The sequence below is a fragment of the Chelonoidis abingdonii genome, chromosome 11 (genome assembly GCF_003597395.2).
Source record: "Chelonoidis abingdonii isolate Lonesome George chromosome 11, CheloAbing_2.0, whole genome shotgun sequence".
Taxonomy (NCBI): Eukaryota; Metazoa; Chordata; order Testudines; family Testudinidae; genus Chelonoidis; species Chelonoidis abingdonii.
Window position 1 is genome coordinate 25,864,987 of NC_133779.1, and position 25,244 is coordinate 25,890,230.

The 25,244-nt window shown below is 53.0% G+C and overlaps 2 protein-coding genes and 1 non-coding gene across 3 annotated transcripts in view; 1 reads left to right on the forward strand and 2 right to left on the reverse strand.

Moving 5' to 3' along the window:
- LOC116824014 (uncharacterized) overlaps nucleotides 1–25,244 on the forward strand; it is a 585,485-nt gene that overhangs the window by 478,313 nt on the left and 81,928 nt on the right.
- LOC116823303 (uncharacterized) overlaps nucleotides 1–25,244 on the reverse strand; it is a 703,657-nt gene that overhangs the window by 107,465 nt on the left and 570,948 nt on the right. The gene's annotated exons all lie outside the window — the stretch shown is intronic.
- TRNAG-UCC (transfer RNA glycine (anticodon UCC)) lies at nucleotides 11,601–11,672 on the reverse strand. Its single transcript has one exon. It is a non-coding gene; the product is annotated as a tRNA-Gly (tRNA).

The window sequence follows — 25,244 nt, forward strand, 5'->3', positions numbered from 1 at the left end:
TTAAATTTACAAAGATAATTTTTACTGTTTTTCTCCCTTTAATTAAAAGTTTCTTGTTTAAGAACCTGATTGTTTTTTTATTCTGGTGAGATCCCAGGGGACGGGGTCTGGATTCACCAGGGAATTGGTGGGGAGAAAGGAGGGAAGGGGGAGAGAGAGGCTAATTTCTCTCTGTGTCAGAAATACTTTCTCTCTCAGGAGGAGTCTGGGAGGAGGAAAGAGAAGGAGGGAGGAAGGTGAATTGTCCTCTCTGTTTTGTGATTCAAGGAGTTTGAATCACAGTGATCTTCCAGGGGAGCCCAGGGAGGGGAAGCCTGGGAGAGGCAACGGTGGGGGAAAGGGTTTACTTTCCCTGTGTTAAGATCCAGAGGGTCTGGGTCTTGGGGGTGCCCGGACAAGGTTTTGGGGGGACCAGAGTGTACCAGGCACTGGAATTCCTGGTTGGTGGCAGCGCTACAGGTTCTAAGCTGGTGATTAGCTTAGAGAAATTCATGCTGGTACCCCATCTCTTGGATGCTAAGGTTCAGAGTGGGGAATTGTACCATGACAGCTTCACAAATATTATGCCATGTACAGCAGGCTGCTATGACCATGGGAATATTTTCCTCCCTGAGATCTAACCTGCCATAATGGCAGAACCAACCTGCCTTTAATCTGCCAAATATACACTGAATGGTCATTCTGCACCTGCTCACCCTATTACTGAAGTGCTCCTTGCTGCTGTCAAGGTTTCCAGTGTAAGGCTTCATGAGCCATGGGAGTAAGGGGTAGGCTGGGTCTCCCAGGATCCCTATAGGCATTTCAACATCCCCCAGTGGAATATTCTGGTCTGGAAATTTAAGTCCCTGCTTACATTTTTCTGTACAGGCCAGTGTTGGAGAGGATGCGGGTGTCATTCACCTTCCCTGACCACCCCATGAAACAACCCTGGTGATCCACAAGTGCCTGCAATACCTTAGAGAAGTAGACCTCTCTATCGAGGTCCTCCCTTGCAAGATGGTACGGGGCCAAAATTGTGATATTGCATTCCATCTATCACCCTGCCGCGGGGAGGGAATCCCATTGCCACACTGCCATGCAATACTGTATCCACATTTCCCAAAGCCACAGTCCTTCGGGCAGCTCTCATGTTGGTGTCTTTGCACCGCAGGGCAGGTGCGAGCTCCGTACACAGTTCCAGGGAAGTGGTTTTGCACATCTGAAAATTTTTCAGCCACTGCTTGTCATTCCATACCTGCATAACAATGCGATCTCACCTCTCAGTGTTTGTTTCTCAAGCCCAATCGGAACAAGTCCACTGTGTGCAACGGCTCAATGAAAGCCAAAAGTAATCTGGAATTGTTTCTTTCCATGACACACAGCAGGGAAGGTATCAAAGATTCCTGGTCGAATTCGCAGCTCAGGAAATACTTCATGATCAGCCATGTTTTGTTCATAACACATCACAAGACTGGTGAGCAGTGCAGGATCCATGCTTTCAGGCGGAGATGGCGGGTGCACAGTTTATGGAGGCTGTTGAAAAATGGCATGAAACGTAGTTGGAAGCCCATGGATTAATGGGACAGCAAAAAATTGCATCATTGAACGGTGAGCCCGCACCCATGATGCATTGCGATCCATTCCCCATTCCCACTTCCCCTAGCGCAACAAGGTGGCAAGTTGCACAGTGGGATAATGACACATGGTGCACTACTCTCTCGATGGTAGAGCACCAACCATGGACGCGCTCTGCCAACACAAGGAGCGTTGTGTGACCATATGCAAGCGATGTAATTATAGCGGTGTATGATCGTTGGGGAGGGGGATTACCTATGCCACTGGGAGGACTCTGGCTGTCGGCAGAGTGACGGCACTGAAACGCTAGAGTGGCTTATGTGTAGACATATGTTTAGTCAGCAGATCAGCGAGCCTCCCAAGCTGGAGTGAATTGGAGTTGGGAAGCATGTTGTCCTCCTGGGATTCACTGGCTCAAGAGGTGCTGCGTTACTAGGGAGATGGTTGTAATCTGACCCTCCCCTGCAGCCTGCACACCCCCCGCTGAAGAGCCAAGATAGAGCATTCATTTGATCCAGTTTCTCTCCAGAGAGCCAGCGCACAGGCATCTACACCCCAGCACTCCCATATTCAGGCTGCCCTGAACCCCCACACACTCACCATACACCCTGAGACATTGGGCCTCCAGTAATCCCAGCCCCACCATGCCCCCCAGCACATGGGGTCCCCAGTAACCCAGGCCCTCGCAATGCACTCTCAGCATACGGGGTCTCCAGGAACCCAGGACCCATGACACATCCTGGGAAATGGAGTCCCCAGTAACCATACACATTGGACATAAGGTCCCCAGTATCACTGCCTCCCGCTAGGCACTGAAACAGGGGCTCCCCAGTAACCCTGCCCACCATCACACACCTCCAGCACATGGGGGCCCAGGTAACCCAGCCCCAAACCATGCTCACCAGGACATGAAGTCTCCAGTAACCACGCCTCCTCACCAGGGACCCCAAGCACATGTGCTCCCCAGTAACCCCACCCTCCACTATGGATTCTGAGACTGGGGCTCCCCAGTAATCCCATCCACCACCACACAGCCCCACCACATGGGATCCACAGTAACCTGGCCCCCATCATGAACGCCCAGCACATGGGGTCCCCAGTAACCCACCCCTCAACCTTGCACCCAAGGACATGGGATTATACAACTGCATTTGCTCCAATCCCTCAGACAAAGAACCTACAAGGTCTCTATAAAGCATTCTTAAACTTACAATACCCACCTGCTGAAGTGAAAAAACAGATTGACAGAGCCAGAAGAGTACCCAGAAGTCACCTAATACAAGACAGGCCCAACACAGAAAATAACAGAACCCCACTAGCCGTCACCTTCAGCCCCCAACTAAAACCTCTCCAGCGCGTCATCAAGGATCTACAACCTATCCTGAAAGATGATCCCCTCACTCTCCCAGATCTTGGGAGACAGGCCTGTCCTTGCCCCCTAACCTGAAGCAAATACTCACCAGCAACCACAGACCATAGAACAAAAACACTGACCCAGGAACCTATCCTTGCAACAAAGCCTGATGCCAACTCTGTCTATATATTCAAGTGACACCATCATAGGACCTAATCACATCAGCTACGCCATCAGGAGCTCATTCACCTGCACATCTACCAATGTGATATATGCCATCATGTGCCAGCAATGCCCCTCTGCCCTGTACATTGGCCAAACCGGACAGTCTGTACGCAAAAGAATAAATGGGACACAAATCTGACATCAGGAACCATAACATTCAAAAACCAGTGGGAGAACACTTCAACCTCGCTGGTCACTCAGTAACAGGCTTAAAGGCAGGGCCAGTGCAACCATTTAGGCGGTCACCTAGGGCACTGGGATTTGCGGGGCCGCCATTTTCTTCGGCAGTGACCGGGGCGGCCGGATCTTTGGCCACCCCGGTCGCTGCCGGCATTTAGGCGGAGGGAGCTGGGGCAGGGGAGCGCGGGGAGGGCTGCCTGCAGCAAGTAAGGGGTGGGGCAGCACGCAGGACTGCTTCACTTCCCCACCTCCTCCCCAAGCACGCCGTGGCTGCTTCACTTCTCCCACCTCCCAGGCTTGTGGCGCCAATCAGCTTAGGTGCTGCAAGCCTGGGAGGCGGGAGAAGTGAAGCAGTGATGGCGTGCTTGGGGTGCTCGTGTGCAGAGCAGGGATGAGCTGGGGCGAGGGGCTGCCTCAGGGCAGAGGGTGGGGGGTGGGGAGCTGCTGCAAGGGGGGCACCTCAGGGCAGAAGCTGCCACGGTGGAGGGGGGCGCCTCAGGGCGGGGGCGCCAGGGGGTGCAAGGTGGAAGTTTCGCCTAGGGCACGAAACATCCTTGCACTGGCCCTGCAAGGATGTTTTGCACAATATTGGATCAGAAAAAGTGGCAATTTTAAATCAGAAAAGTGTCAAAAACAGACTCCAACGAGAAACTGCTGAACTAGAATTAATTTGCAAACTAGATTAATTTGCAAACTATTCAAACTTGGTCTTGAATAGAGACTGGGAATGGCTGAGCCATTACGCACATTGAATCTATTTCCCCATGTTAAGTATCCTCACAGCTTCTTGTCAACTGTCTGGAATGGGCCATCTTGATTATCATTACAAAAGTTTTTTTTCTCCTGGTGATAATAGCTTATCTTAGAGTTAGTATGGCAACTCACATCTTTTCATGTTCTCTGTATGTGTATATATCTCTCTCCTTACTATATGTTCCATTCTATGCATCCGATGAAGTGCGCTGTAGCCCACAAAACTTACGCTCAAATAAATGTGTTAGTCTCTAAGGTGCCACAAGTACTCCTGTTCTTTTTGCGGATGCAGACTAACATAGCTGCTGCTCTGAAACCTGTCAGTGTCTCAGGTTCAGAGGAAAGGATGGATTCCGGGCTGTACACAGCAGAGCAGCCTTGTGAATAGACGCCGAGACACTTTGGATATGTCATGTGATCTCTTAGTGAGCTCTGATGCATGTGATGCCTTAGGGATGCAGAAATTGGTAGTTGGAAATCAGAAGAACTGTAGTTCAAACATGCTAATAGGAACTGGTTGTGTCTCTTTAAGGCAGGAGTTCTCAAACTGGGGGTCCAGACCCCTCGGGGGGTCGTGAGGTTATTACGTGGGGGAGGGGGGGTTACGAGTTGTCAGCCTCCACCCAAGTCCTGCTTTGCCTCCAGCATTTATAATGGTATTAAATATATAAAAAAGTGTTTTTAATTTATTAGGAGGTATAGTGGGGTGGTTACCTGCTCCTGCCTTGAGGGGTTTAAAAAGCAGCCCTGGGGAGGGCTGCAGCTCTAAAAGCTGGGCTGACTGGGGAAGCAAACGCAGCTGGGCCGCACCCTAATCAGGCCACAGCTGGCCTGTATAAAAAGGCCAGGGAAGACAGGAGCAAACAGTTTCCCTCTACTGGGAGAAGGATCTGGCTGCTTAGAAGTTAGAGATATGGTACCTGAGTGGAGCAGGGCTGGGGAGCTCCAGCCTGGAAAGCCCCAGGCTACGGCCTAGCATAAGGCCAAGCGGTACTGGAGGTTGCAGGGGGCAGTCCAGGCATAGGCAAAGGCAGCAGGTCCAAACCCCTTTGCCTATGATGAGTGGCTGATACTGCAGTCTGCCCCAGTGAACAGGGGCTAGATGGAGACTGGGCATTAGCCAAGACTGAGGCAAAGTGGGGCTAGTGGGTTGGGGGTTCCCCAGAGAGGGGAGACTCAAAGTGGTGGGGTACTGCCAGAGAGCAGCACCCCAGTTAAAAGGGCACCAGGGTCCAGAGAGGGATATGGGGGCCAAAGGACAGGCAGATCACGGGCCTGCAGAGGGTGCTCCTGGCTGGCAGTGAGCTAATTCCCGAGGACAACTAGCAGGAGGTGCCGCAGGGGTGAGTCCGCACATCTACATGGGGGGCTGCGCTCAGAGGCCTGCTGTGTGAAAGGGGTCGCCAGCCCAAAACTTTGAGAACCACTGCTTTAAGGCATGGTGTCCCTGCGAGTTACCTAGCTGACAAGGAATGAACAGCTCTGCCCAGAACTCTTAGCACAGAGGACACAGCTAGACAGCAAGTAAATTCTGTTAAGCAGGAGCGCTCAGATTTTGCCACTCCAGCACTGGATGGGGAATACAGAGAGAGTGCAGTGGCAGAGCACATGCTTTGCACATATGCTTTAGTCTAATAATTCCCCAGATTCCCTACGCTAAGATTGTCAGGGAGCTGTGCTCTGTCCTGAAATAGTGACATTTATATGAAGTTGGGCTCTTATCTCGCCAGTGACATCTACAGTGTTTATACCACAATCACCTCCACGTTCAGTGGATGTTCATCACCCGATACATGGGATTTCAAGATTTCTGGGACTCTCTGGGGAAGGGAGTTTTATTTAATATTTTCAAAGGGTTTTTTTCCCCAAAAAAATATTCCCATACAGTCTTTGGGAAGTTCATATTGAAAATAGTTATTAATATGGGGCCTCCTCAGCGAGTATCAGCTGCTGAAAAGCAGACTCAGGCTACTGCAATATCTGAACAGCAGTAAGCTGGGCAGAGGTGGTGCGTGACAGTAATGCTGGCTGACTGGGAGCTGCAGCTGGGTGATGGAGTGCATGACTCTGCAATAGGAGGCCCCAGGCTTACTTGGGCTAGCCAGGAACCCTTTTTTGTTTCATTTCCTATCACCAGCACTGGGGGCTCATCCTGGGATAATAGGAGCCCCCTGGATCCCCACACCACTGCTGCCACCCAGATCAGGCATGCTTGGGGGCTGGGAGGCTGCCTCCCATGCAGGGTAGAGGCTGATTGTGTCTAGGTATCTTCAGTCCATGGCACAACCTCTGCTGCACAAGATGTGGCCCTGTTGCAAAGACATTCCCTGTGAACCCTCCAGCCCCACCCCAGGAGAGAATGCTGGGTCCTCAGGGGTGGGGAGGAGAATCTGCTTTCCCTGCAGCCCTGAGGCCACAGGATGCACTGGGAAAAGCAGGACTTGGGGTGTGACCTACAGGGAGGGCTGTGTAGCTCAGTTGTAGGGTGTGTCCTTTCCCTGCATTAGGCCCTGGGTTTAATCCTTAGTGTCTCCAGCTTCTTTTGTCCTGCACAGCTGTGATGATCTAATGGGTTAAGGGGTTGGACTCAGTATGTACTGGGCTTTCCCTGCACAAGCTCAATAATTCCTGTTCACTGCTGGAGGGACACATCAGTCTCATGGAAGGTCAGTGGGGTTTGTGCTCCTAAATCCCCTTAGCTCTATGGCGATTCCTGCCCCCTGTGCCTCTTGGGATGATGGTTAATGACCGAGAAGGAGGGAACCTCTGAGTCCTGGAAGGAAAAGTCCCATCAGCACAGATTGAACACGTAGAGAGCAGAGCTGTGGGTGATTTATGCCCTGCAGGGACATGGCCCCCTTGAGCAAACAGGAGGCACATGCAACAGGTTTGGGATGCTGCTGCTGATGGAGAGGAAAAAATCCTGGAGTAAATGAAAGCTGAGACCCAGGGAGGGTCAGGTGAATGGCAGCTCCATGCAGGGCCCCGGTGCTCAGACACCCCAGGTCTAGGGAGATGGTGGGGGGGTTCTGAGGGACACAGAGGAGCTGACGTCCTTCAGCATTATGTGAACTAGACACTGCGGAGTTAGGGTGACCATATGTCCCATTTTGGCCAGGACAGTCCCTTTTTAAAGCCCTGGCCCAGCCATCCTGATGATCAGCTGGCAGGAGCAAATGGGCCCAATGCCAACTTTTGCCAAAAAAAGTGGGGCACACACTGCTAGTGGGGGGAAGCAAGCAGCAACTCCAGCCCAGGGGGGTTGCAACAGGGCTTTGGTGAGGAGTGATGCCAGCCCCGCATGGAGGGGGGAGCAGGGCTTGGGTAAGATCAAAGCCAGTCCCGTGCAGGGGGAGCAGGCTGGGCTCAGACAAGAGCCCTGCAGTGGGGCGAGACAGGGCTTGGCCCAGCAGCTCAGGCCAGCCCCACGTGGTGTTCCCTTTTCTCTTTGGGAACTATGGTCACCCTATGCAGAGTGCCAGGGTTTCACACCCTGTCCAGCTGGGGCGGAGAGAATCAGCATCTACCGAGGGCTGGGATGGAGCCGAGCGGGAGGCGCGTTGGAACCGAGGAATCTGGGGAACATTTCAATCCTTATCTTTTATTGTTTGCTTCAGGATTTTGTAGATTCAATGACTGCAGCCTCTGCTCCCAGGTCTCTCCCAAACACATAACATTTCTTTACAAAACGCTAAAGATTTCAGTAGAAATGAGTGAAACAAAACGGCCACTCGCTGGTGCCGGAATGAAAAGCCCCATGATTCCTCTGTGTGTGTTGACTCCGAATAGGGATTTGGGTCCACTCACTTCATCACAGGCGGCAGGTTATATACATTTGCGGTGCCCGAGCACCAGGAATATTCAGGGCTGGGGGCCCTGCTCCAGCAATATTTGGAGCTCGGTCTCTCCCCCGGCCCTGCCTGGATCGGGCCCCAGCCCCTGCGGGTCACCCCCCTGCGCTGCCGCGTCTCTGCCTGCCACCCCTCCCCTGCGTGTCCCCGCCACGTCCCTGCCTGCTCGTGCTGCCACAGTGGCTGCTGTCTGCTGCCCCGGGGTCCTAGTGCCCCCATCTGCTAATGGCAGGGCAGGCTGCCTTACCCTGCCCTTCGGCCCTAGCCCTGAGCCCTTCCTACGCTCCAAACCCCTCATCCCCAGCCAGAGCCCTCATCCCCCCACACCCTAATCCTCTGCTCCAGCCCTGAGCCCCCCCCCGCAGCATGAACCCATCATCTTCAGCCCCACAGCCCTCATCCCACACCCCAGCCCTCTGCCCTAGCCCTGAGCCCCCCCCCAGCATGAACCCCTCAGCCCCAACCCTCATCCCTCCGCACCCTAATCCTCTGCTCCAGCCCTTAGCCCCCCCACAGCATGAACCCGTCATCCTCAGCCCCACAGCCCTCACCCCACAGCCCAACCCTCTTCCCTAGCCCTGAGCCCCCCCACATCATGAAACCCTCATCCTCAGCCCCACAGCCTTCACCCCTGCACTCCCTCCTATCCCCAAACTCCCTCCCAGAGTGTGCACCACCTCCCCCTTCCTACACCCCTAGCCCAGAGCCTGCACCCAAACTCCATCCCAAAGCCTGCACCCCTCACCCCCTCCTGCAAACCCACCCCCTGCCTCAGCCCAGAGCCTGCACCCAGCACCCAAACTCTCTCCCAGAGCCTGTACCCCTCACCCCTTCCTACACCCCCAACGCAGAGCCTGCACCCAAACTCCATCCCAAAGCCTACACCCCTCACTCCCTCCCGCACACCCACCCCCTACCCCAGCCCAGAGCCTGCATCCAGCACCCAAACTCCATCCGAAAGCCTGCACCCCTCCTGCACTCTAATCCCCAGCCCAGGACCTGCACCCCAGACCTCCCCCTCGAAACCCTGCCCAGAGCCTTAGGCAGGTGGGGGCGGAGTTGGGGGGGCGGGTTCTGGGCACCACCAAAATTTCAACAAACTTGCCACCCATGCACTTCATTGCTGTGCTGGTAACATAGCAGGACAAAGCTATTTCCATGATTGTGACTCTGGGTGTGAGGAGGCTTTAATCTCATTAAAATGGAACACTGAGTTATTAGCGGCAGCTTCCCAAAGGCAATTCCAATTGGTTCCTCCTAGAGACTGGCGGTCGGGCAACAGGGAATCTCTCTGGGTCCCACGGTCAATTCTCCAGGCTTCTCCCTCCCGGACACTGTCACATGCCCCCACTAGTAATGAGCCAATAGATATAAACTGACCCTCAGCAAGTTTAGGCTTGAAAAAAGATGAAGGTTTCTAATCATCAGAGGAGTGAAATTCTGGAACAGCCTCCAGTGGGGGCAAAAAACCCAACTGGCTTCAAGACTGAGCTGATAAGTTTCTAGAGGGGATGGTATGATGGGACTGCCTGTAATGGCATGAGGCCCATCGGCCATTGCCAGTAGCAAATACCCTCAGCGGCTGGAGACGGGACACGTGGTGGCTTTGAGTTACTGGTCACTCTAAAGCAGGGGTCGGCAACCTTTCAGAAGTGAGGTGCTGAGTCTTCATTTATTCACTCTAAGGTTTTGCGTGCCACTCAGGGCCGGCTTCAGCTTTCTGCTGCCCCAAGCGGCAAAAAGAAAAGTTTGAAAAAAAAAAAAAAAGTCAGTCGGTGGCACTTGGGCAGGAGTTCAATATTGCACCACTTCATTCTTCCGCGGCAATTCAGCAGCAGGTCCTTCGCTCCCTCTCTCCCTCTTCGGCGGCAGCTCAAAAGGGAAGAGAGGGACTGAGGGACCCGCTGCTGAAGACCCAGAGGTGCCACCCTGATACTGGACGGAGTGTCACCCCTTTGTATTGGCCACTCCAAGCACCTGCTTCCTTTGCTGGTGCCTGGAGCCGGCTCTGGTGCCAATAATCCATGTTAACATTTTTAGAAGGTCTCATTCTATAACATATAACTAAACTATTGTTGTATGTAAAGTAAATAAGGTTTTTAAAATGTTTAAGAAGCTTCATTTAAAATTAAATTAAAATGCAGAGCCCACTGGACCGGCGGCCAGGATCCAGGCAGCGTGAGTGCCACTGAACATCAGCTCGTGTGCTGCCTTCGGCACCCGTGCCATAGGTTCCCCACCCCTGCTATAAAACATAGGCTGATAGACTTTGTCAGAAGGGACCATCCTGATCATCTAGTCTGAGCTCCTGCACATCACGGGTCACAGAACCTCACCCATCTTCTCCTGTAATAGACCCAGAACCTCTGGCTGAGTAACTGAAGTCCTCAAATCATAGTTTAAAGACTCCAAGTTTTAAACCTGCAAGTGACCTGCTTCCTGAGGTGGAAGAAGAAAAAAAGCCAGAGTCTATGACAATCTGACCTGGGGGAAAATTCCTTCCCAAGCCCAAATATGGCGATCAGTTAGACCCTGAGCATGTGAGCGAGACCCACCAACCAGACATCTGGGAAACAATTCTCTGTAGTGACTCACATCCCTCCCCATCTAGTGTCCCATCAGCAGCCATTGGGGATATTTGCTGCTAGCAATCACAGATCAGCCACATGCTGTTGCAGGCAGTCCCATCCTTCCATCCCCTCCATAAACTTATCAAACTCAGTCTTGAAAGCCAGTTAGGTTTTTTTGCTCCCACTGCTTCCTTTGATGATTAGTGGATACAGATCAGATATCAGGAATGGCAATATACAAAAACCTGTAGGAAAACACTTCAATCTCCCTGGACACACAATAGCAGCTTTAAAGGTGGCCATCCTGCAGCAAAAACACTTCAGGACCAGACTTCAAAGAGAAACTGCTGAGCTTCAGTTCATCTGCAAATTTGACACCATCAGCTCAGGATTGAACAAAGACTGAGAATGGCTTGCCAATTACAGAACCAGTTTCTCCTCCCTTGGTTTTCACACCTCAGCTGCTAGAAGAGGGCCTCATCCTCCCTGATTGAACTAACCTCGTTATCTGTAGCCTGATTCTGGCCTGCATATTTATACCTGCCTCTGGAAATTTCCACGACATGCATCCGATGAAGTGGGGATTCACCCACTAAAGCTCATGCACCAAAACGTCTGTTAGTCTGTAAGGTGCCACAGGACACTCTGCTGCTTTTACAGATCCAACTAACACGGCTCCCCTCTCATACTTGATATCTGAGGATTAGAAACTTTCATCTAATTTCAAGGCTAAACTTGCTGCTGGCCCTTCGTTTTTGTGTCCACGTTGGCACCTAAGTTTTCTTTATGTCATTATCATTGGAACACAAAAGAATCTGTAGCGCAAAAACTGTTTCCCTCTTTCTCCCCATCATGCTTGAGCATGATACGAACACCTCACACCACTGGAATTATAACATTGAAGACAAGGCGCTACAGAGAGAGGCATGTTCCCACAAGTCTGACTTTCTCCAAAGACACAAGGATGCTTCCTACAGTCCTGCCTGCTGCGTATTTAGTGACCTGCTGGGATTTTGGACATTAATTCTCTCATTCCATTGAGAATGTGATCATCACACAATGTGACTGAAATTAAACCAATTCCAGAGAAGGGGGGAAAAAAAACCACATTGCTGCATTGGCCGGGAATCGAACCCAGGTCAACTGCTTGGAAGGCAGCTATGCTCACCACTATACCACCAATGGATCTGGTGAAAGCAGCTCTCCCTGGTGCTACATGGACTAGGAAAATGATTCATTCCTGCACCACTAATGAGCAGGGGGATGGGGGGGGGGGGGGGGGAGGCAGCCTGGCAGCTGTGAGCAGAGACAGGTTCCCAGAGTGACTGACAGATGGTTTTAAGGGTGTTCGTCTGTCACCTTCTAGTGAGTGTGTGGGACATGGAGGCAGCCCCTGCTCCTGGGTCTCCTGAGGACATAAAGTTTCTGTGCAAAATAACAAAACTTTTCATCAAAAGGAGGGGAAGGAACTGGCCACACGATGGCGCCAGGACACAAGGAATGTAACACAACACGATTCCTCTACGTGCAACAGCAGCAGGGTCCTGTGGCACCTTATAGACTAACAGACGTATTGGAGCATGAGCTTTCGGGGGTGAATGATGTACATGGATCCGACGAAGTGGGTATTCACCCCCGAAAGCTCATGCTCCAATACGTCTGTTAGGCTATAAGGTGCCACAGGACTCTTTGCTGCTTTTACAGATCCAGACTAACACAGCCACCCCTCTGATACGTCACCGCTGTGTGCAGTGACTGAGAGGTGATTTATCTCCCCTCTCCTGTATTCAAACAGCTGCTTGGTTTCACCTGCCAGGCTGACACAGTTCTCTCCACAGTGACACTGGGATTGAAGAATTAGATCCTATTATTAAAAAATGTAAAAAAAAACCCACAAAAAAAACCATATTAGTCTGAACCTGAGCTCTCTGTCTTGACAGGCCGGTGTCCCCAATTCCGTTCCAAATGCTTTTCCAGGAATGCCCCGGGGACCCTGCACTCCCCAGCGGGAGTGAAAGGAGAAACCCCCAGCTCTGGCCTTAGCTCCGGGGTGAGGGGAATTGACTTCTTTGCTGCTGAGAAGGGAGTCAGGGCAGTTCTCTGGGGAGCAGCGTTCCCAGCCCGAGCCAGGCGGCTCCCTGCCCTCTGGGGCCTGCAGGGTTAGCCTATCCTGAGGACACCCTGCTGCTCACCGAGCCACCCCTCAGGAAAGGCAGCGGTTCACTGCTGGACTTCAGCCTTGTCTGAGCAGCGCTCCGGGGCATCCCCCAGAGTAAAGACTCAACCAGGCTGATTTCTGGGCATTTCTCTCCAGCCAACACCCACTGACTTTCCGAAACCATCAACTCCTCCTGCTCCTGTCTGACACTTCAATGCAGCTGGAAATCCCCGTTCCTGGAAGTCAGAGACAACTGCCACCTCCCCATCCTGGGGAGGACATGTGACCTCCCCACCTGTCTCCTCCCCAGTCCCACATTACCTGTGTGTGGCGGGGAGAGGCTCTGTCCTCCCCCTGCACTGGCATGTTTGGCTGCTCTCCCTGGCAGCCAGGCCCCTGGCAGGGAGCGGGATGGAGCTGCTCTCAGTTGCTGAGCAGTGCAAGGTAGCCAGCTGCCTGGGAGAGAGGGGGAAATGGCAGCCCGTTCCCTGCCTGGGCTTGGCATCTGGGGACAGGGGTCCACTCGGAGCATGCTGGGGGAGGACGAGGGGACTCCGGCTTGCTCACTGCCATCCCCAGAAGCTGATCCTGGGCAGGAAGCAGCTCACCGCTTGACTGGGTGCAGTGTCCCCCCGTGGCCAGAGGAGGTTCTTGCCCTATTCCTTCCTCGCCCCACCTGGGCTGTCTGCTGTAGGTGCATTTGATCCTGCATCACCCCACCCCCCCTTCCCGATGTGTCACCTATGCTGGGAGTGTTTTTCCACAGCCAGTGAGTCCCCCCATGGCTGTTTCGGGGGCTCCTGACCCACCCCAGGCCTGATGGGCCAGTGACCTCTCAATACCCCTTTGTGACTCCCAGGGACCCTGTAGGGGCGGCAGCTCCATGCTGGGATCTAGGGCCCCCCAAAGCACCCGCTGGGGAAGGGGGACAGTAAACCCCCATGTCAGGGGTGCCTGGAAGTGACCATATTCTCCCATACTCCTCCTGTACCCCAACTTCCTGTCCTGAGCCCCCTGCCACACCCCTTCCGCACCCCAACTCCCTGCCTGCACCCCGTACCCTTCCTGCACCCCAACCCCCTGCCCTGAGCCTCCTGCTGCACTCTGCACCCCTCCTCTGCCCCAATCCCTTGCCCTGAGCCCCTTCCTGCACATCGCACCCTGCACTTCCTCCCACACCCCAACCTTTATGATGTTCTCCTTTAAAAAAATAAATAAATAAAATTCCCTGGGTGCAAACGCTAATGAAATGTGCTGCACATGCCTATGCATCCAGCCCAGTATCCTGTCTGCCAGCAGTGGCCAATGCCAGGTGCCCCAGAGGGAGTGAACCTAACAGGCAATGATCAAGTGATCTCTCTCCTGCCATCCATCTCCAAACTCTGAAAAACAGAGGCTAGGGACACCATTCTTTACCCTTCCTGGCTAATAGCCATTTATGGACTTAACCTCCATGAATTTACCCAGTTCTCTTTTAAACCCTGTTACAGTCCCACCCTTCACAACCTCCTCTGCAAGGAGTTCCACAGGTTGACTGTGCGCTGTGTGAAGAAGAACTTCCTATTATTTGTTTTAAACCTGCTGCCTATTCATTTCATTTGGTGGCCCCTAGTTCTTGTACTATGGGGACAAGTAAATAACTTTTCCTTATTCTGCTCCTTTCTTTCTCCTCTTTCCCTGTCTCACCCCTTCCCCTCTCTCTGGCAGGGAGGGTGAGACACTTTTCCGTTCCCAGGGCGTTCACTCTCCCCGGCTGGGCTCCCAGGAGCTGGTCCCAAGCAGCAGAGAGGAGGCTCCAGCCCAGGCTGCTGACACAGGAAGGGGCTGGAGCAGCGCTGAGCGTTGGGTGCTGGGAGGAAGGAGGCAGCCGCAGGAAGCACAAAGCCCACAGACCAGACACCTGGGCGTGGATGCTCCGAAACTCCCAGGCGCTGCTACCTCCATTTTGATCCGGGAGCCGGGGCTGAGCAGCAGCTGCTGCTCCCCCCGTGGGGCCTGTGCTGGGGGGAGCCCCTCATTAACCCCTCCCTGCCCAGCGTGGGGACTTTCTCCAGCTGGGACCAGCCCCCTGGGCTGGAGACTGAGGGTGAGTGAGAAACACGGTGAGGACGGGCAGGAAAGTGACTCTCTGCCCCAGGGAGTCTCGCAGCCCCTGGGAATCTGCTCCCTGGGAAATGGCCCGGATAGTGTCGGAGCTGCCTGGGCAACAGGGACTTGGCTGCTACCAGGATCCGCCCCACAGGCAAAGCTGGGGGCTGCAGATGGGGGAAGAGGCCCCTGAGCTGCCCCCACCCCCCTTTGCCTGTCTGGTGGGGGGGAGGGAGGGATGAAAAATGAGCCAGAGATGGAGGAGAGGGACAGAGCCCTTGGGAGCGAACAACCAGGAGTCCGGTGGCACCTGAAAGAGGAACAGATTTATTTGGGCATAAGCTTTTGTGGGTAAAAACACCCCCATTTCTTCAGCTGCATCCTTGTGTTTGTGGATACAGACTAACATGACACCCTGCAAGTGTGGACGGGGGGAGTTTGAACTGTCTCTGGGCAGGCAGGAGATTGCAGGGGAAAAGGTGCGGGGGTAAGTGTGTGTTGAGGGGAGTTATCTGTTTTATCTCTGGGGGGGTTAAGTGTGGGTGTTGCGGGGATTTGTGTGTTTGTGTGTTAATTGCATCTTCTCTGATTTTGTCACTTCCCCTCAAACCTTGAAAAAATTCTCTCCACTTCTTCCCTCTTTCTCTCTAATGATCAAATATGTTTATCAAATCCACATTGATCCTCTCCCCCACCCACTTTTTTCTCAAACAATTCACCTTTTACGCTCTCAGAAATTAGCCCATTTTCTTTCTGTTTTTCAAACCTCAATTTAAAATACCCTCAGATGGGGGGAGTTTCCTGCCCACTCTAGCTGCAGCAGTTTGTCCTTGTTTGGGTGGGAAATTGTTGCCCAAATGGGATGGGGGGCGGTACTGGGTGCTGTTTGGGAGAGCCCTGAAACACGGCTGGCTCTGGGGTGGGGATGGTGGGGTGGCCGGTCTCTGCCAGCAACAGGGTCTGGAAGGGGCACAGGAGGGGAAGGGGGGAGCCAATGTCTCCGGTGGAGGATCGACTCCCAGCTACTGTTTCCCCCTCAACTCAACCACCTGCTCATCCCCTGTGCTACACCCCCTCCCTTGTCAGTGACACCAAGGGCTCCCTGCTCCCCATGTGAATGGTGGGGTGGAGGGAACCGTCTCTTTCTGATTGTTTGTTGAAGGCTCCTATTGAATCCCTTCAAACTTTTCCCCTGTAACTATTGAATCTCCCTCATATCTTGGTGTTTTTCTCTCCGATTCTAAAATATTTATTTTTTGATCCATTTTTTCCTCCCTCATTCCTAAAGATCGATATAAAGTACCCCCCCCAACAAAAATTTGCCGCACTTTCTCTGAAGTTAGTGATATAACTTAATGTGCTCTTGAGATTCACCCCTGGCAATCTCAATATAAAATTATTAACATAAAAATTTCATTAGTTTTGTCCTTTTCTCACATTCTTGAGTATTACAATAAAATTCTTGCTGCTGTTGCTCTTTTCCTTTCTGTTTATAAAATATTGATAAATTGCTCATTTTGCCTCTTTAGCTATTATTGATCATAGATATAAAATCAGGGTGGATTGATTCAAATCACGGTAATTTAAAGCAGCAATCTAAATAATGATTTTAGTAACCCAGTGGAAAGCCTTGATATAAACTTTTCCATTTGTAGTAGTTGTTTGTGGTGCGGGGGGGTGTTTGTTTTTTGTTTTTGTTTTTTTTTGGTCTAAATAAATAAAATGTATTTGTATTAAACTAATCTTAAATGTTTTGGATACATAAACTTCTTTTATCAAAACATGTTTCACATGTACAACTAAGTGATTTATTAAACAGAGAGATTAACTCTAGTTAGTGAATTAAACTGATTATTTCATGTCAGCCTGGGAAAATATTCAAATATGTCTGAAAGAGACTTCATCTTACATTCCTTGTTGGTGTTTCTTTGAGTCAGAGGCTTTCTCCCAACACCTGTGATGACTTTGGCAGTCTATGGCACCCAGTGGCACAGCCCCTGGTGCCCACAGGATCAAGCCCTTAATACAAAACATGACCTTCCGTGCCATATTTATAAAGCTTGACCTCAAAAGTGAGATGATTTTTCTTTACATAGAAAAGCAGCCTTTAATGTCAAGTGTTTGATAGAGGCTCCTGGCTTCATCAAATTTATTTGCTATTTAAATGTTTTAAGAGATTATAAAAGGCTTTTAGGCTTTCAAATATTGTGTATTAAATTCAGAATTAATTTTAAACAGGTTTATGTTTTAAAGAAAAACTCATTATAATTTAAATAATAAAATCAAAAGAATCTGATTTAAATAACATTAAAATATTAAATAAAAATCATCAATTTTTATACACCCTGTATAAAATCCTCACATTTTCCACTTTCCTCTCTCATTTGTGAAAACTAACCCAAAATTCCTCAGATTTCCTCCCTTTTCTCTTTAATTACTGTGTGCCAGTGACAAGGCATAGGAATTTTTTAACTATTGTGGCTCCTCCGTGCCCTCCGTTCTCCTGTGAAAGCATCGCCCAGGGTTCCCCCAGCCTGTGTGAATAGCTGGCAGGGGGTGTAGGTTCTGTTATCAAATCTCTGTCGCAGCTCAGGGAACTGTCCCATGTTCCCGTTCCTTGGGCCAGAGGGGGCCCATGCTTAGGCTTCTGGCTTCTCACAGTCACCTCACTTGGGCAGAGACCCGCTGCTTTCTCCCTCCTCACCAGGGTGTTTCCTGGCCGCACAACTCCTTGCCTACACTGCAATATTCCCAGCAGGCCACCGTCTGTACCCGGCTCTTTCGTCAGCTGCTCTGAACAGCATGATAGCCTGCAGTTATACGCTGCCACCCAAAGCTTTCTGGGCAAACACTTATTCTTAAGGTGAAAACATTACAGAGAGAACATATTTAAAAATAAATAAATGAACATACACACCTGCTAAAAGCTTACCAGAGATACTGCCTCTCCCCCCACACACTCCACCAGTTGTCTGGCAGGAGTCAGTCCTTCAAACCTCACCCAGTGGGATTTCTGTCATTACCGGTTTATGACAAACTTACCTGTTCGCACTCCCACGTCCCCCACTCATTTGTCTGATCGTCACTGGGGACTCTAAGTGTATCTCCCCCTTCCTGCCTGGGCTTCCCACCGGTGCTTTAATACCCAAATAGTGAGGGCTCAGATTTCACCCCACTATTCACAGTGGTTTGGGAGCATTCGTAGTGAGCTGTCAGGCAACTCCAGATCCAGCTTTACACCCAGGCTGCTGCGGAGTCCTTGCCTCAGGCCATGAGCACCCCAGAATGGGATATCTTGGGCCTTCATGGCAAGCCTGTGGAGATTCCCCAAACTCCAACAGAGAAGTATTGACGCCTGAGGTGCTTGTTGGAAGAGAAGAAGCCGGGCGGGATCCTTGTTTGGGTGTTATCCACCTGCTTGACACGGTGCTTCTCCAAGCTGTCTTGTGGGCAGCGGCGGCACCAGTGCTCCAGGTGTGTGCCTGGGGCGGCAAGCCGCGGGGGGCACCCTGCCGGTCACTGCGAGGGTGGCAATCAGGCAGCCTTTGGCAGCTTGCCTGTGGGAAGTCCACTGGTCCCACGGATTCAGCGGCAATTTGGCAGTGGGAATGCTGAATCCGCAGGACCGGGGACCTCCCGCAGGCAAGCTGCTGAAGGCAGCCTGCCTGCCATGCTTGGGGCGGCAAAAAAACTAGAGGGGGCGGAGATGGAGAAAAAAGACTACGGATCATCAGCAGATTTCTTGTTTCTAGCTTTTGGGTGGTCGTCTGATGACTGACCTTGCTGAGATCCGGAAAGCAGATGTTTCCTTTTACACCTCTCTGTATGTCCCCAAAGCCTGGGACATGCTGGTAATGGCAGAGCTGCATCAGGGATTATCCCGTCTGCCTGGAGAGCTGCAGCATGCCTGGCTGTCCTGCTGTCATTACTGGAGCCCTCTGTTGCCATCCTGCAGCTCTCTACAGGCAAGGCCTCAGGGATCAGTGGGCTGCCATCCCAATTCTGCAAAGATTTCTGGCATCTTATTGATCCTGAGTTTTTTCTAGGGGTGCTGAAGTATATCCAGGTGCTGCCACTGGGCAGTGATCACCGTGCTTCTCAAAAAGGGGGACCTCTGCGATTTATGGATCGGAGACTTCTTCCCCTCTCTGCTCCGATTATAAGATTTTATCCAGCGCCTTAGCTACACAGCTGAAGGACTGTCTGGACTCCGTGACACACACATTGTATTCCTAACCACAGTAGTTAGGATCATTTATTCTTAATTTGCGATGTTTTACTGTTAGCAAACTTGGTAATCTGGCTGTGGGGCTTGTTTCTATGGACTAGGCGAAGGCCTTGGATAGAGTTATTCAGTTATGGTCTAAAAATGTTACAGGCTTTGGGATTGGGCCAGCACTATCCTCATAAATTTCTTTATTGCACTGTAATGTTTTTAGCGTCTGAAAGATCAATGGGGCTCTGAGCTGCTGCTTCCCAGCATCCCGAAGCATTTGTCAAGGGTTTCCTCAGTCTGGGATGTTCTGCTTTCTGAGTTTGGAGCCATTCCCACACCTCCTTGGAAGCAGTCTGACTGGCCTTTCTGTGCCGGGGGGCCAGCTGCTTTTCCCAGGTTTTCTGTCAGCCTGTGGTGATGACATCTCTGTGTTCTCCACATCTGACACGGGCCTGCAGGCACTTTGCACTGGTTTACAAGGGTACGAACAGGCGTCTTGTGTCTGCATTAACTGGGCAAAGACATTTCTATTTTACTGGGCTCTCGGTAATGTCACATTTCCCCTTTATTGCCCCTATAATTGCACTGGGGCTCCTCTGGGGAGGTGGTGTCTGGGGGTCTGTTTTGGATCTGAACAATTATGTTAAGGACCTGGAAGGAGGCTGAAGAGAAGGTGCAAAGCTCCTTCCTGTAACCTCTATTCAGGGACAGGTTTTGATTGCCAACAATCTTGTGGCCTCAATATTGTAACACTTGCTAGTGTATGTGGACCTCCCCTGGGCTTTTTGGACTGGATTCAGGGGCATATTTTAACAACTTGTTTTGAATTGTTCCCACTGGCTGCACCTTGCTTTGCTATTTCTGCCGTTTAGTTGGGGATTGATCCTTTAGTTGTGGGGGAGCAATAGCTTGGTGGTTTGAGCATTGGCCTGCTAAACCCAGGGTTGTGAGCTCAATCCTCAAGGAGGCTACTTAAGGATCTGGGGCAAAAATCAGTACTTGGTCCTGCTAGTAAAGGCGGGGGCTGGACTCAATGACCTTTCAGGGTCCCTTCCAGTTCTATAAGATATGTATCTCTCTATATATTATACTATATTGGTCCTACTTTGAGCAGGGGGTTGGACTAGATACCTCCTGAGGTCCCTTCCAACCCTGATATTCTATGAACAGGCCCAGAGACTCATGAATCAGGTCATCAGGATGGTGCGTCTGGTCTGGAAGCCCCCTGTCCTCTCTCTCCTCCATTATGCTGTGGGGGGATGAGCTTTGACTCTCACCTGTTTTTGTTGGCACCTGGTTGACTACAGAGTCTAGATTCGCCTCCAGTCTCTAATGGTCTTTTAATGCCTGGCAGCTTCTGCCAGGTGCACGACAGTGTGATGGAGTAGGGGCTGTCTGCATGGGGAATGGGAGAGCAGGGGATGTCTGTAGGTGACAGACAGGTGCTGAGGCTGTAACCCGACCCGGCAGGGGGGAGGGGGGAGCACCTGGGCGGAGGAGAAGGGAACAAAGGATTCGGCCGGAGGAGGAAAGGCAGGACAGTTTGGGTTTGGGGCTGTGGGGCGGAATTCAGGGTATCCTAGTGGGATCCAAGCACCCTGAACCCCCAGAAGGACCTCAGTGGAGGGTCCTGACTGTGCTGCAGCTCTGCTGTAACCTGTGTTCCTGTTGTCCAATAAACCTTCTGTTTTACGGCTGGATAAAGTCACTGTGGCCCAGGAAAGGGTGCAGTGGCTGGAACCCCCAGGACTCCGTGACAAACTGGTGGCAGCGGTGGAGATACTGCACCCCGTGGACATGCGCTTCCTGCAGTAAGTTGACTGGGGAAGCAGTAAACGGGGTGATTAACCCGGGGTGTGTGCCCAGTGAGGAAGGACTTGCAGTAACAGGGTCCCCCGGGGGATTGCAGCGAGCGTCCCAGGGCGAGGAGTCTGCAGCTCGGACCCCTGGCAGAGAGATGGTGACCTCTAAGAAAGGCTGGTGCAGCTAGGTCTCCCCGGAAACCGTGGGGAGCGGCGAGCCACCCCGACCTGTGAGTGGGCCAGCAGGAAGATGTATGCCAAGCGGCGCAAGTGTGACCTGCTGGAGCTGTGCAAGCAGAAGGACGGCGCGCACATGGAGGCTGACCAAGGACCAGCTGTTGCCCAGGCTGAGGAGGGAGACCAGAGCCCTGTCTCTGAGGGAAGCAGCCGGCAGATGCAGCGCAGTCACCAGTGCCTGTCCCCGGGGGAGGTGGTCAGACGCGGATGAGGCTTCCCGAGACCCCCTTCCTAGGCCTAGGGGAAGGGCGGGAGGAGCCCAGCGAATGCCGAGGCACCCGTGACCCCCCGGGCCAGCAGGATCCGCAGCGAAGACCCACCCCCCAGCAGGGGATCCTCCTGGCACGCTCGACATTTCTGTTGGAGCAGCTTGTGGCTGGAAGAGGAAGGAAGTTTGAGACGGGAGGAGCTCGAGTTAAAGAGCAAGAGCTGGAGGAGAAGGCGAACAGCGTAAACATGACTGAGAACCAGCGCCAGCGTGAGCCTGGAGCGAGAAGGAGAACCAGCGTAAAACTGAGCTGAGGAGAAGGAGACCAACACATTAGCACGAGCTGGAGGAGAAGGAGAAACAGCGTAAACATCGAGCTGGAGCTGGCCCGAGCTGAGGAGCCGTGAGGCCCCGGCTGCGGTGAGTGAGGGGACCCAAGCCTACACCGAACTTTGAATAAGCGCTTGCTGCCCCGGCGTAAGGAGGGGGAGGACATAGATAACCTTCCTGACGGCCTTTGAGAATGCCTGCGAGCTGCACGGGGTTGGCTCTGCAGACAAGGATCACAGTTCTCACCCCCTTACTGGACTCCCACCGGCCGTGGAGGTGATACAGCCGACTGAAAAGGGGCGGAGGCGGGACTACGAACGGTTCAAACAGGCCTTGCTCCGCGAGTTTGGGCTGACTCCTGAGATGTACCGGAAAAGGTTCCGGAGTCAGCGTAAAACGCGTGAGATCACATACCTACAACTGGTCAACCGGGCCAGGGGTATGCCCGCAAGTGGACAGCTGGGGCCCAAACTAAAGAGGAACTTGCTGCCTATTCATACTGGAGCACCTGATGAGCAGTGCCCGTCCGACCTGAGGCTGTGGTTGAGGGACCAGAAGCCGAGAACCGCAGCACGCAGGCCAACTTGCCGACAATTGTGTGACAGTCGGGCAGGGGATGGCAGGGAGGAGTCTCGAAGGAGCAGGCCTGCCTCAGCGCAGAGAGAGAGTCATCATGGGACCTCCCAGCGGGGGCTATGGAGAACCCCCCCAAAAGGGGGGAACATCCGAGCCGTCAGTCGTCCCTCCGACCCCACTCAGGGGACCCCGAGACATGGGCTGCTATCAATGTGGCCAACGAGGCACAATACGGGCCCAGTGCCCAAGCTGCAGGGACAGACCAAGCAGACAACAAACCGCAGCAGGGTGACTGGGTACAAACCCAATCGGAAGATGGCTACATTCCCAAATGGGGGGCTGGCAACATACCACCTATGAAGGAGGAGAGAGAGTCCCCAGGTCAGCTCCTCGGGGGCTGGAAGCCTCCAGCCTCCACGGTTCTTAGTTTACCGGGTGGGCGCAGGCGCGCCCTCCGGAAAGAGTGCATTGTTTCCCTGGAGGTAGATGGGAGGAAGGTCACGGGTCTGGGACACGGGGGCAGACGGTGAACGCTTGCCGACCCGAGGTGGTGCGCTCAGATCGGATGGTGCCCGACACCTACCTGACCCTGATGGGCGTGGCGGGGACCCCATTCAAATGGTGCCCGTTGCAAGAGTACATCTGAAGTGGGGGCCAAGAGGGCCCCAAGGATGTGGGGGTAACACCCATATTTGCCCACAGACGCTGTTAATGGGAGGGACCTTGAGGACTGGGCCTAGTAGCACTCAGAGTGCCCTGGTCGTGACTCGTAGTCAGAAGTCGGCCAAGGGCACTGCACCCCGACAACGGGGAATGTACTCGGCCGAAGGTGCAGGACCCCTAACCTGGGGGGCGGGAGCGCCCAGGGCGATGGCTCAGAGAGGCTGCGACCTCAGACCCAGCCAGCAAGAGAGAGCTGGTCCCCATCCCTGTCCCAGCTGCTGAGTTCCAGGCGGAGTTGCAGAAAGATCCCTCCTTGCGGCAGCCCAGGACCAAGGCTGACCTTAGTGGCGGAACAGACCCTGAGGAGAGTTGCAAGGAGAGGTTCCTGTGGGAGAAAGGGTTCCTGTACCGAGAATGGGCTCCCCAGGGGAAGTAGAGGTCATGGGGATCAGGAGCAGCTGGTGGTTTCCCCAGAAGTTTGCGCCACAAGCTGCTGTACCTGGCCCATGACATCCCTCTCGCAGGACACCAGGGAATCCGGCGTACCAGGCAGAGGCTGCTACAGAACTTTTACTGGCTGGGTCTTTACCCAGGTCCGACAGTAACTGCAATCCTGTGACCCCCTGCCAGAGGGTGGGAAGGCCCGGGACAAGGGAAAGCGGCTTGAGGCCTTTACCCATCATAGAAGAACCTTTCCAGAAGGTGGCCATGGACATAGTGGGACCTCTCAGCAAGATGACCCGGTCAGGAAAAATAAATCCTGGTGGGTGGATTTTGCCACTACCGCTACCCACCCGAGGCGGTGGCCTTGTCCTCTATCGAAGCAGACACAGTGGCAGATGCGCTGATGACAATTTTCAGCCGGTTGGGTTCCCCAAGGAGGTCTTAACGGATCAGGGTCCAACTTCATGTCGACCTGCTCCGGTCCTTAATGGCAGAAATGTGGGGTGCAGCACAACTGGCCTCAGCGTAACACCCCCAGTCCAGACCGGGCTGGTGGAAAGGTTCAACGGGACGCTGAAGATGATGCTAAAAACATTTATGAACCAGCACCCGCAGGATTGGGACAAATACTACCTCACCTGCTGTTCGCGTACAGGGAGGTACCCAGGATCTACCGGTTTTCGCCTTTCGAACTGTTGTATGGAAGGCGAGTAAGGGGGCCCTGGACCTGATGAGAGATGAATGGGAGGGGAGGCCACCCCCGAGGGAGAGTCAGTGGTGGAGTATGTCCTGACCTTCCGGGAAAGACTGGCCGAGCTCATGGGCCTGGCCAGGGAGAAATCTGGCCCGAGCCCAGAGGAAGCCAGAAGGTCTGGTATGACCGCACGGCCGGGCCCGGCCTTTGCCACCAGGGATCAGGTGATGGTTCTCATCCCCGTGAGGAAAAACAAACTCCAGGCCGCCTGGGAAGGACCCTTCAAGTTATCAAGCAACTGAATGAGGTAAATCTGGTGGTGGAGCTGTCAAACCCGGGCACATCACGGCGGGTGTACCATGTGAACATGATGAAACCTACTATGACAGGGGAAATGGTGTTGGCCGTGTGTGGACACTAGATGGGAGGGCAGGGAGATGACCCTTCAGTGGATCTATTCCCTGGGACAAAAGCTGTTCCCCCTGGAGGCGATTCCCCTCTCTGATCAGCTGACCATGGCCCAGCACGCTGAGATCAGAGGGGGTGGCGCATCTGTACCGACAGCTGTTTCCAACCAGCCTGGACGCACTAATTTGACTGTCCACCAGCGGTGGAGACCGGTCACTTCCCTATAAGATGCTCCCTTTCGGTCACTGGTAAAACGATACAACCCAGGATCTGGAAAGAGAGGTCAGGGACATGCTGGCTTTGGGGGTGATCCAGCAGTCTCCAGCCCTTGGGCCTCAGTGGTGCTGGGTCCCCAAGAAGGATGGGGTCAATCCGGTTCTGTGTGGACTATCGAAAGCTCAATGCCATCACCAGTATCTGGAATGCCTACCCCATGCCCCAGGCCTGACGAGCTCCTAGACAAGCTGGGAGGGGCTCGGTAGTCCCCTCACCACCATGGATCTTACCAAGGGCTACTGGCAAGTGCCAGCTGGACGCAGATGCCAGCTGAAATCGGCTTTATCACCCCTGGGGTCTACGAGTTTCTGAACCTGCCCTTTGGCTCAAAGGGCGCGCACGACCACCTTCCTTCCGCGCCTGGTGGATCAGCTACTGAGGGGAGGAGAGTTTTGCCGTGGCGCCTATATGACGACATCTGCGTCTTCAGCCAGACCTGGGAGGACCATTGTCCCAGGTTACACAAGTCCTGGACCGAATGGCCGGGAGGCCCTGGAGTTAACCGTAAAGGCTGAGAAGTGCAAGGTGGGGGAATGGCGGAAGTATCTTACCTGGCATCAGGTGGAAAGCGGCTGCCCTAAGCCGAACCAGCCAAAGGTGGAGGTGATCAGAGACTGGCCTGCTCCCCAACCAAGAAGCAGGTCCAGGCCTTTATTG